The sequence below is a fragment of the Elephantulus edwardii genome, unplaced genomic scaffold, assembly GCF_000299155.1.
Source record: "Elephantulus edwardii isolate Elephantulus edwardi_28Jun2011 unplaced genomic scaffold, EleEdw1.0 scaffold00013, whole genome shotgun sequence".
NCBI lineage: Eukaryota > Metazoa > Chordata > Mammalia > Macroscelidea > Macroscelididae > Elephantulus > Elephantulus edwardii.
In genome coordinates this window covers 24,423,551-24,432,530 of record NW_006399763.1, presented here as the reverse complement: position 1 = coordinate 24,432,530, position 8,980 = coordinate 24,423,551, and positions in this window count along the sequence as shown.

The window sequence follows — 8,980 nt, the reverse complement described above, 5'->3', positions numbered from 1 at the left end:
AAAGAAAGTCCTGGACACTTGTATAACTTTCATCCTTTCTCCAGGTTCATAGGGTTTCCAGAGGCAAGCTATTATAGAAGTGGATGCTACTCCTGCTTCCAAGCTTGTTTTAATCAGGGAGCTCCACCAAACTCTGTCCACCATGAAATCTCAAACCTGTACTTGAAATTATTTTTAAATTCAGATAGGATAGAATCATGGCTTACTTTGGTTTTTTTGTGAATGTGTTTTCATTTTCGTCAACTTCTATTTAAACTTGCAGTAGAGTGTTTGATGCACTTGATCTGATTTTAACTGCTAATATTGAAATTCCCCAAGGATACTTATTTAATTACTTCCTTAATTACCGTTGCCTCTTTATGCAGTGATACTTGCTGAAATGTTTCCGTTTCAGCCAACTCTTTTTGGTACAATGGTTCTGTGTGTTCCTTCAATCTTCTTCTGATTCTTCTTGGAGCATTTGAGGTTTTGACCATAGCATTACTCAATATTGCAATACAAGGTTTCAATATTTTGAATTTGGTTTTCCGTTATATTAGCTTGAGAAATGACAAAGACTTTCTAGCCTTTTTATTCTCCAATTCTCGGTCCCTGCAATTTCACTTATAATACTTTGCTTTGTCTTCTCAAGTTTCCCTTCAAAATCTATTAAGCTCTTTTATTTCAACATCATTTCCCTATATTTTGGTTTCTTGATGTTCTAGTGCAATTTTTAGGGTCTCCTCTGATTTCTATTTTGAATTTTATTTTTCTTCTCTATCTTTGTAGTGAAATTTTGTTCTCTTCATTGATGATATCCTTATCGTTGTCTCAGAATGCATCTGGTCTTTGATTATTGGTGTTCAGTGCTTCCAAACTATTCTTTTTTTCAATTTTTTAAAAAATTTTATTTTATTATTTTTTGTGCATGTAGAGTCAAATCAGATCTGAAGATCTGGCTGGTACAGGAGGATATTGTCCCTTCTTTCCCGGCAGAGCACCTGGTGGATTCGAACCACGCACCTCTGGGAGCTTCCAAACTATTCTTAAGATAATCTACACATTAAAGAGGGGTAGACGCAAGATCATATTTTGGTTTTCATAGACTTTAAAAAAAGTTTCTTCAGCCTCATCTGGTCTGGTTTTGACTGCTGATACTGAGCTTCTCAGAAATTCTTTCCACAGATGTAGGCATTTTGATTTCTATGTAGTTCATCTGGTAATGTTAATTTGTAAAGTTATCATTTGTAAAGAATATCAGAGGAATGTCCATTTGTACTTTAGTAACTAGGAAAAAGCATTTGATTGTGTGGATCATAACAAATTATAGCTAAAATTGAGAAGGAGTGGAATTCCAGAACATTTATTTGTGCTTATGTAAACTTACACCTAGACTTAGGCTGTTGTATGAACAGAGCAAGGGAACACCACATGGTTTCAAATGGGTCCTTTCTCCACATCTATTCATTCTGTATCCTGAGCAAATTATTCAAGAAGCAAGATTTTATCAAGAATGTGGCTTCTTCAGGATTGAAGGAAAACTCATCAAGAAATTCATACAATGGAATACTATGCAGCACACAGGAGTAATGATTTTGTAAATTACTACCTAATTTAGGACGGACTGGAGAGCATTATGCTGAGTGAACTAACTCAGTCCCACAAGGACAGATACTGTATAAAACCATTATTGCAGAATAAATATGAGGATCAAAGGCTGGAGAGAGAATGGGGAAGAAAGAGGGTGTTAATCATAGGGTTGCACAATTCGATGGGTGGATAGGGTGAAGAAAATCAAAGGATCTTTTGTGAAAAACAATGTATTCAAACTTTGCGAATAAATCAGAATTTTTTTTCAAGAACTTTCATTATGGGGAGCTCTGGTGGTCTAGTGGCAAATGCTGTGCTGCAATCTCCAAGGTGTGTGGTTTAATCCACCAGATACTTTGTTGGAGAAGGAAGGGCAATCTCCTCCTGTGCCAGTCAAATCCAACTTGATGGTACACAACAAGGGTGTGGGGGAGAACCTTCATTATGCAGATCACACAATCTTGCTTGCTGAACTTGAAAAGGACTTTGAATGTTTGCTGCAGAAGATCAAAGACTGTAGCCTTAATTATGGATTGCATCAGCTTAAAGGAAACAAAATTCTCATCATTGTGCCAATAGACAACATCATTATAGATGGAGAAATGAGTGAAACTGTCAATGACATCATCTTACTTGGATCCACAATCAATAAATTTTATATCAGTAGTCAGGATATAAGGAGATGTACTGCACTGAGGATATCTGCATTTAGGAACTTCTATGAAATATTGAAAATCAATGATATCAGTGTGAGGATTAAGGTGCACCTGGTTTTGACCATGGTATTTTCAATCACTTGCTATTAATCTGAGGGCTAGGCAATTAATAAGGATGACAAAAGAAAAATTAATATCTTTGAGCTGTGGTGTTGGAGAAGAGTACTGAATATTCCATGGACTACAAAAAGAAGAAACAGATATACTTGAAGTAGATGAATCTAGAGCTTCCCTTGGAGGCAAAGATGATAAAGCATCATCTCAAATACTTTGGGCAAAAGCCCAGGTGGCCTAGTGGCAAGAAGCTGTGCTGTAATCCCAAGGCACACAGTTTGAATCCACCAGATGCTCTGCTGGAGAAGGATGGACAATTTTCTCCTGTGCCAGTTGGATCTGACTCGACGGTACAGAACAAGAAAGAAAAAAATTCTTTGGACAAGTTGCTAGGAGAAGCGATTCTGTGGAGAGGGACATCACACTTGGGAAAGTAGAGTAACAGGGAAAGAGAAGAAGACCCTCAACTGGGTGGATGGAAATAGTGACAGCACAAATGGCTCACATTTGTCAGAGGCTTTAAGGATGGCACAGAATATGACAGTCTTCTGATCTGTTGTTCATAGTCATTATAGGTTGTACTCCATTCAACAACACCTAACAACATACCTAGACTAAGAAGCTATTGCCAGAACCCAGCAAGGAAATATTGTATAGTTTAAAATTGGGAAATGTGTGCTTTAGTATTTTATCATATCTTCATACCCACTCAATGTGCATTCTGAGAAAATCATTTGAGAAGATAGATTTTATGAAGAAGAGTGTGGCATCAAGATTGGAGGAAAACTCATTAGCTACCTGCATTATACAAATGATAGATCTATGCTTGCTAAAAGTGAAGAGTCCTTGAAGTGTTTGCTACAGAGGATCAAGGACTGCAAACTTTAATACAGATTGCATCCTAGAATCAAGAAAAATAATAGACATCATCATGGAGAAAAGACTGACATTATCAACAATTTCATCTTGTTTGTATCTACAACCAATACCTTAATACCAGCAGTCAGGAAATCTGGAGATATATAGCATTGGAAAAGTTGTCAGAGATCTCTCCAAAATCCTGAAGAGGAATGTCAGTTTAAATATTAAGGTGTGTCAGATTCAATCCATAGTCTTTTCAATCATCTGCTATGTGTCTGAGAACTGGACAATGAATAAGAATGACAGGAGAAGAATCAATGACTTTGAGTTGTAGTGCTGGAGAAGAGTATTGAATACCTCATGGACTGCCAAAAGAACTAATAAATATGTTTTGGAGAAATTGCCATCAGAGTGCTCCTTGGAGGCAAGGATAGTGAAGCTTCAACTCAAGTACTTTGGGCATATTGATAGAAGAGGGTATTCCTTGGAAAGGAACATCATACTTGGAAGGGTGGAGGGTCACAGAAAGAGAGGAGGACCCTCAATGAGCTCATGTGTCAGGGATGAGAAGGATGATAAGCACAACTCATAGTTACAGACCTGAACTCTGTCCTGTCCTGTCCCATCCTAATCATCCTTGACACACCCAAGACCATTGCCAGTAGAAAGCTTTCTGTAAATTGGAATTGACTTGATGGGCCCTGAAAACAATTTTTCTCAGTTGCAGATAACATTGTTTAAATTCCTTTCCTATCTTGATGCCACTATAAAGTAAAAGGAATTAAATAGGAAAAGGCTAACTGTTATTGTCAACCTAAACATTTATAATCACATAAAGTTTTTATTAAAGTTGTTTCAAAATAACTTAATGTGTCTTTCTCTCTCTACTCCCCCATCCCCATCTGTAGGACCAGAAGTGAAAAGCTAAACTATTTTTGACAGAATGTTTTAGGATAATTGAGTTTTGAAGCCCACAGAATTTGACATTGCTTACCATTTCTTTCTACTTAAAACATGTTCTTAGTTTCTTCTATCTCATTTTCCATTTGGTTTACATTCTGCTTCTTTCCCTTTTCTTTTTCTGTATCATTTTATTGTAAAAAAGCTCTGAATATGAAATTATTTCAGGGATTGATAAGCTATTTTATTACTATTTTATAACTTTCTCTAGAGATTTAAATATCTCTAGTTAGTACTACAAGGGAGCTCTGGTGGCCTAGTGGCAAGAAGTTGCACTGCAATCCTGAAAGCACATGGTTCAAGGCCACCAGCTGCTCCATGAGAGAAGGCAATTTTCTCCTGTGGGATTAACTGCCTTTGAAAATCTGGAGGACCAGCTCTGGGACTGTATGGTATAAAATAACACACTCTCTCTTTCTCTCTCTCTCTCTCTCACACACACACACACACACGCACACACACACACGCACGTTAATACTACATGAAAACTCATTAGATGCATGATGTTTTCATACTAATAATGGTGTTTGCTTATTTTTTATTTTTTTTTTACAATTTTCCTCCCAAACCAAGCACTCTTTCAGTCTTTCTGTTCAACTCTATTAACTCACTAGGTCTTAGTAGTTTCCAAGAAATCTTTTGCTTCTTTTATATGCACAGTCTCACTTCTTTCCTCAAAAATAGCTTTCAGGATTACCAAAGTACAAACAATATAATATCATGAGGGCATTGGTATGGCTTTACTCAGCTGGTATCTTCTCAAGCTTGTTTGTTTGCACCTACCTAGGAATTATTTGGCAAAGAAGCAATTAAATAGTGTGGTGGCAAGTTTTGTCCCTCAAAATGCTCTTGTTGATAGCCATTCTCAAGGCACCCCACCTGACCCTGGATGGAGCTCAGATGAGAGAAAGACTTACAGTGCATTCTTTATTTCATTCTCAACCAATCTATGAGACAAGCTATTGCTGACATCACTTAGTTTTATAAATAAAGCAATGTAGAGAAGATAAATAACACTCTCAACAGCACATACAGAATAAGTGAAACTGAAAAACAAATCCCAGTCTGCTCAACACTGAAGCTTGTGCTATTGATTGCTAAGAACATGACTGAGAAGTTTTACTTCTGTGAACAGGTTGATTTTTTTTTAACCTCCAGAAAGGTGGCTTGCCATTAGAATTTGTTTCCCAATATAAAAAAATTGCCTGTGGAAGGCATCAAATTCTAATATTTACATAAAAATAAATTAATAGGTAGAGTTAAGGTTTAAGAGACCCTATCTTTTTAGTAAAGTATCTAGAGGGAAAAGGCAAAGCTTTAGAAAGGATGTTATTTTCTCTATCTCTATCTCTATCTCTATCTCTGTCTCTGTCTCTGTCTCTATCTCTCTATCTCTATCTCTATCTCTATCTCTATCTATCTCTCTCCATCTCTATAGCTCTATCTTTATCTTGCTTATCCTTTAGCTGATTCCCAGGTGCTGTAAATTTCACAGAAGGAGATTGCCCTTCTTTTTTCCATGGAGCAGTTGGTGGATTCAGGTCCTCTGCCTTTGGGTTGGCAGCATAACTCCTTAACCACTAGGCCACGATTTTTAAGTCTGCATAATTGTCTAATCATAATATAAAGGGGAAAAAGAACACAAATATAATTAATTGAATTTAAATGCTGGACTTATAAACTTATTTAAAATTTATAAATTACATGACATGTATTTTTATCATCTAAATCTGTAGCTTACATTTTAAAAATAAAATTTTATTTTAATTGTGATTTTAATGAATGTTAAAAAATAGCTTTCACTGATTTTGTTGTTATTAAGTTATATGTAGTCAACTACAATTCAGTGATCCTGTGAGCAATAGATAAAAATCTTCCTCTATCCTGTGTGATCCTTATAATCTCTGCTATGCTCAAGTTCATTGTTACAGTCTCTGTGTCAATCTATTTCATTGGATGTCTTCCTCTATTTTACTGAACATCTGCTTTTCCAAGCTTTATTTCATTTTCCAAGAACTGGCATCTCCTGAGAATATGCCTCAATTATGTGACATGAAATTTCAACATCCTTGTCTCTAAGAAGTACCCTGTCTGCACGTCTTCCAAGATAGATTTGCATGTTCTTTTGGTGATCCATAGGACATTCAATATTCTTCTCCAAACCACAATTCAAAGGTATATATTCTTCAGTTTTTTAAGATTAATTTTCCAACTTTCCCATGCATATAAAGAAATTGAAAAATAGATCATTGTTTAGGTGAGGCTTACCTTAGTATTTAAAGTGGCATCCTTGCTCTTTAGCACTGTAAAACATTCCTTGACAACAGGTGTGCCCAATGCAACAAGTGTTTTGATATCTTGACTGGAATTACCATGGGTGTTGATTGTTGGTCTAGGTAAAATGAAATTGTTGAGAACTTCAGTCTTTTCTCCATATATCATGATGTTGTCTATTGGTCTATTTGTGAGAATCTTCATTTTCTTGATCTTAAGATGTCATCTACATTGAAGGCTGCAGTTCAATCTTCTTCAGTAAGTGTTTAAAGTTTTCTCAACTCAGCAAAGACATGCTGGATCCATAAAGTAGGCTACTTATGTGTCTTGCTCCAGTCCTTACTTTGCATTCTTCATCTTTCCTCCCAAATCACCTACATATTCTGTCAGTGTCCTTGCACGCTAATATACTTCCAGAGTCTCATATTTAATTATCTATCACCATCTCATGTTCTTGTCATTTAAAATAAATAAATAAATCCCTATGTTTTCTGCCTCTTTGCTCAAAACTTTACTATATGCTTAAACTGGAGAAAATTAGCCAGGCAGAAATTCCTGGTGGCAGATGTTCAATCCCTATATTAACTTCAAATTTTATTTCTAGATTTTATGTGAATTTCTCTCTTATCCACTAATAATTTATATATTCTGCACTTTAAGCTTTCCCTGGGTGGATGATGATTTTGAGAAATTAAAATGAAGCTAAATTTCTCATTTGGATTATATACATAGAAATAAAAGACTATCTACAGGAACTAGATTTTAAGAATCTATTTTTTTTCTTGGTCACTTTTCAGGCAAGCATTTTCTTTATCTTCAGTGTTTATAGTTTCTTGGGCTATGAGGTGGAAGAAAGAAATTAAAATGTTCAAACATAAACCCTTGGCAAAGTTGTCTTATCAGGATATGAAATCAAACACTTAAGCTTTTTAGAAGCTTATAAAATGTTAAACTTAGTATAAATGTCTTATTGCACCACAAAAACATAAGCAACTATAATAAATCTTATGTTTTGAGAATTACAGGTCTAACTTTTAGAACTCATAAGAAAGTGGAGGTTGAGTACTGATGTCTAAGTTTTGGCATTCAAAAGAAAAACTGTAGCTAACTCCCAATGCCAAATATGGTACAGGATGCTTAGCTTGGGGAAATTTAGAGCTTTTGAAATATTTCATTTCTTTTGATACTGTCATCATGGAGTATGTAGGGAATTTTGCTTGCTAACCTAAAGGCAAAGATTCCCTGGCAGTTTGAATCCATCAGAAGCTCTGCAGGACTATCTTCTTCTATGAGATTTACATACACCATCTTCGGAAAACCCACTGGAGGGCCAGCTATGAGTTAGTTGAGACTTGACGCCAGTGAATTGGAACTTTGTTTTTGAAGGTTTTCATTTGTTTGTGGTGTTTCTTGCACTTGAGGAACTATATTTTTCTACAAACTGTTTGATTTGTGAGCATGTGTTTTTGTTTCAACTGTTAATTTTATGTACTCGGTGATTTTGTGTAAGCATACTAGAATTGTGAAATGTGTATTCAAATGAGAGAACTCTAAATATGCTGATGCCTTCTAGACAAAGCATATACGTGAGTAATATAGGTAATTTAGTTTTGTTCTTGTTGTGGTGGCGTACTATAGAGTTGGAATTGGCCCACTGCTGACACTCCAGTGGGTTTTCAGAGAGTCAGTAATCACATGGAAAGAAATTGCCCATACTTCTCCCACAGAGCAGCTGGTGGATTCCAGCTGCATGACTTCAGGACTGCAGTAAAGTTTCTTAAACACGAGGCCACCAGAGCTCCTTAATATTATTTTAGGTATCTTAATATGATTTCTATACTGATATTTGTTAATTGTCATTTTGCCATAGAATCAGAAGCCACTCAGTCTGACCTGACCCCCACCCTTAGCAGATTTTCAGAGGCTTTAAATTGCATGGGAGGACATTGTACCACAGAACAGCTGGTGGATTTGAATTTCTTGCCTTTCAGTTGGCAGGGTAACTTCTTTTGCCATGTTACCAGACCTCCCTCATACATTTCAGCAAAGTAACAGTTTCATGTGGATATTGCACACTTTAAACATGACAGGTCTGTGTGGTAAGTACAAGACATACAGGATTTTGAAGACTTACTAAGGAAAAAAAAAAGAATATGGTTTTATTACTGGCATTATCTATTACTTCTGTGATGAAACTCTTCCAGTCAGTTGGCCAGGTAGTTGGTCTCCATATTTCTTGGCATAATCTGGTGAGCACATTCAAAGCAGCATTTGTTTACTGATTTATGCCAATTAGAATTCCTTAAATTCCTGAGGTGTTTTTTCCCAAATTCCTTCAGAGTAGCTTGAACTTCTTCTTTAATTACCATTGCCTTATGATCATACATTGTTTCATTAAATTCTTTTGTGTCACTCAATCTTTTTGGTACAGTGTTTCTATGTATTCCTTCCATCTTTTTTTTTAATATTTTAATTTATTTTTCATTTCAATGACCACCTACAGAGATTTTGGAATTCCATTCATTCATTGTTGCACCCTTCTCCCC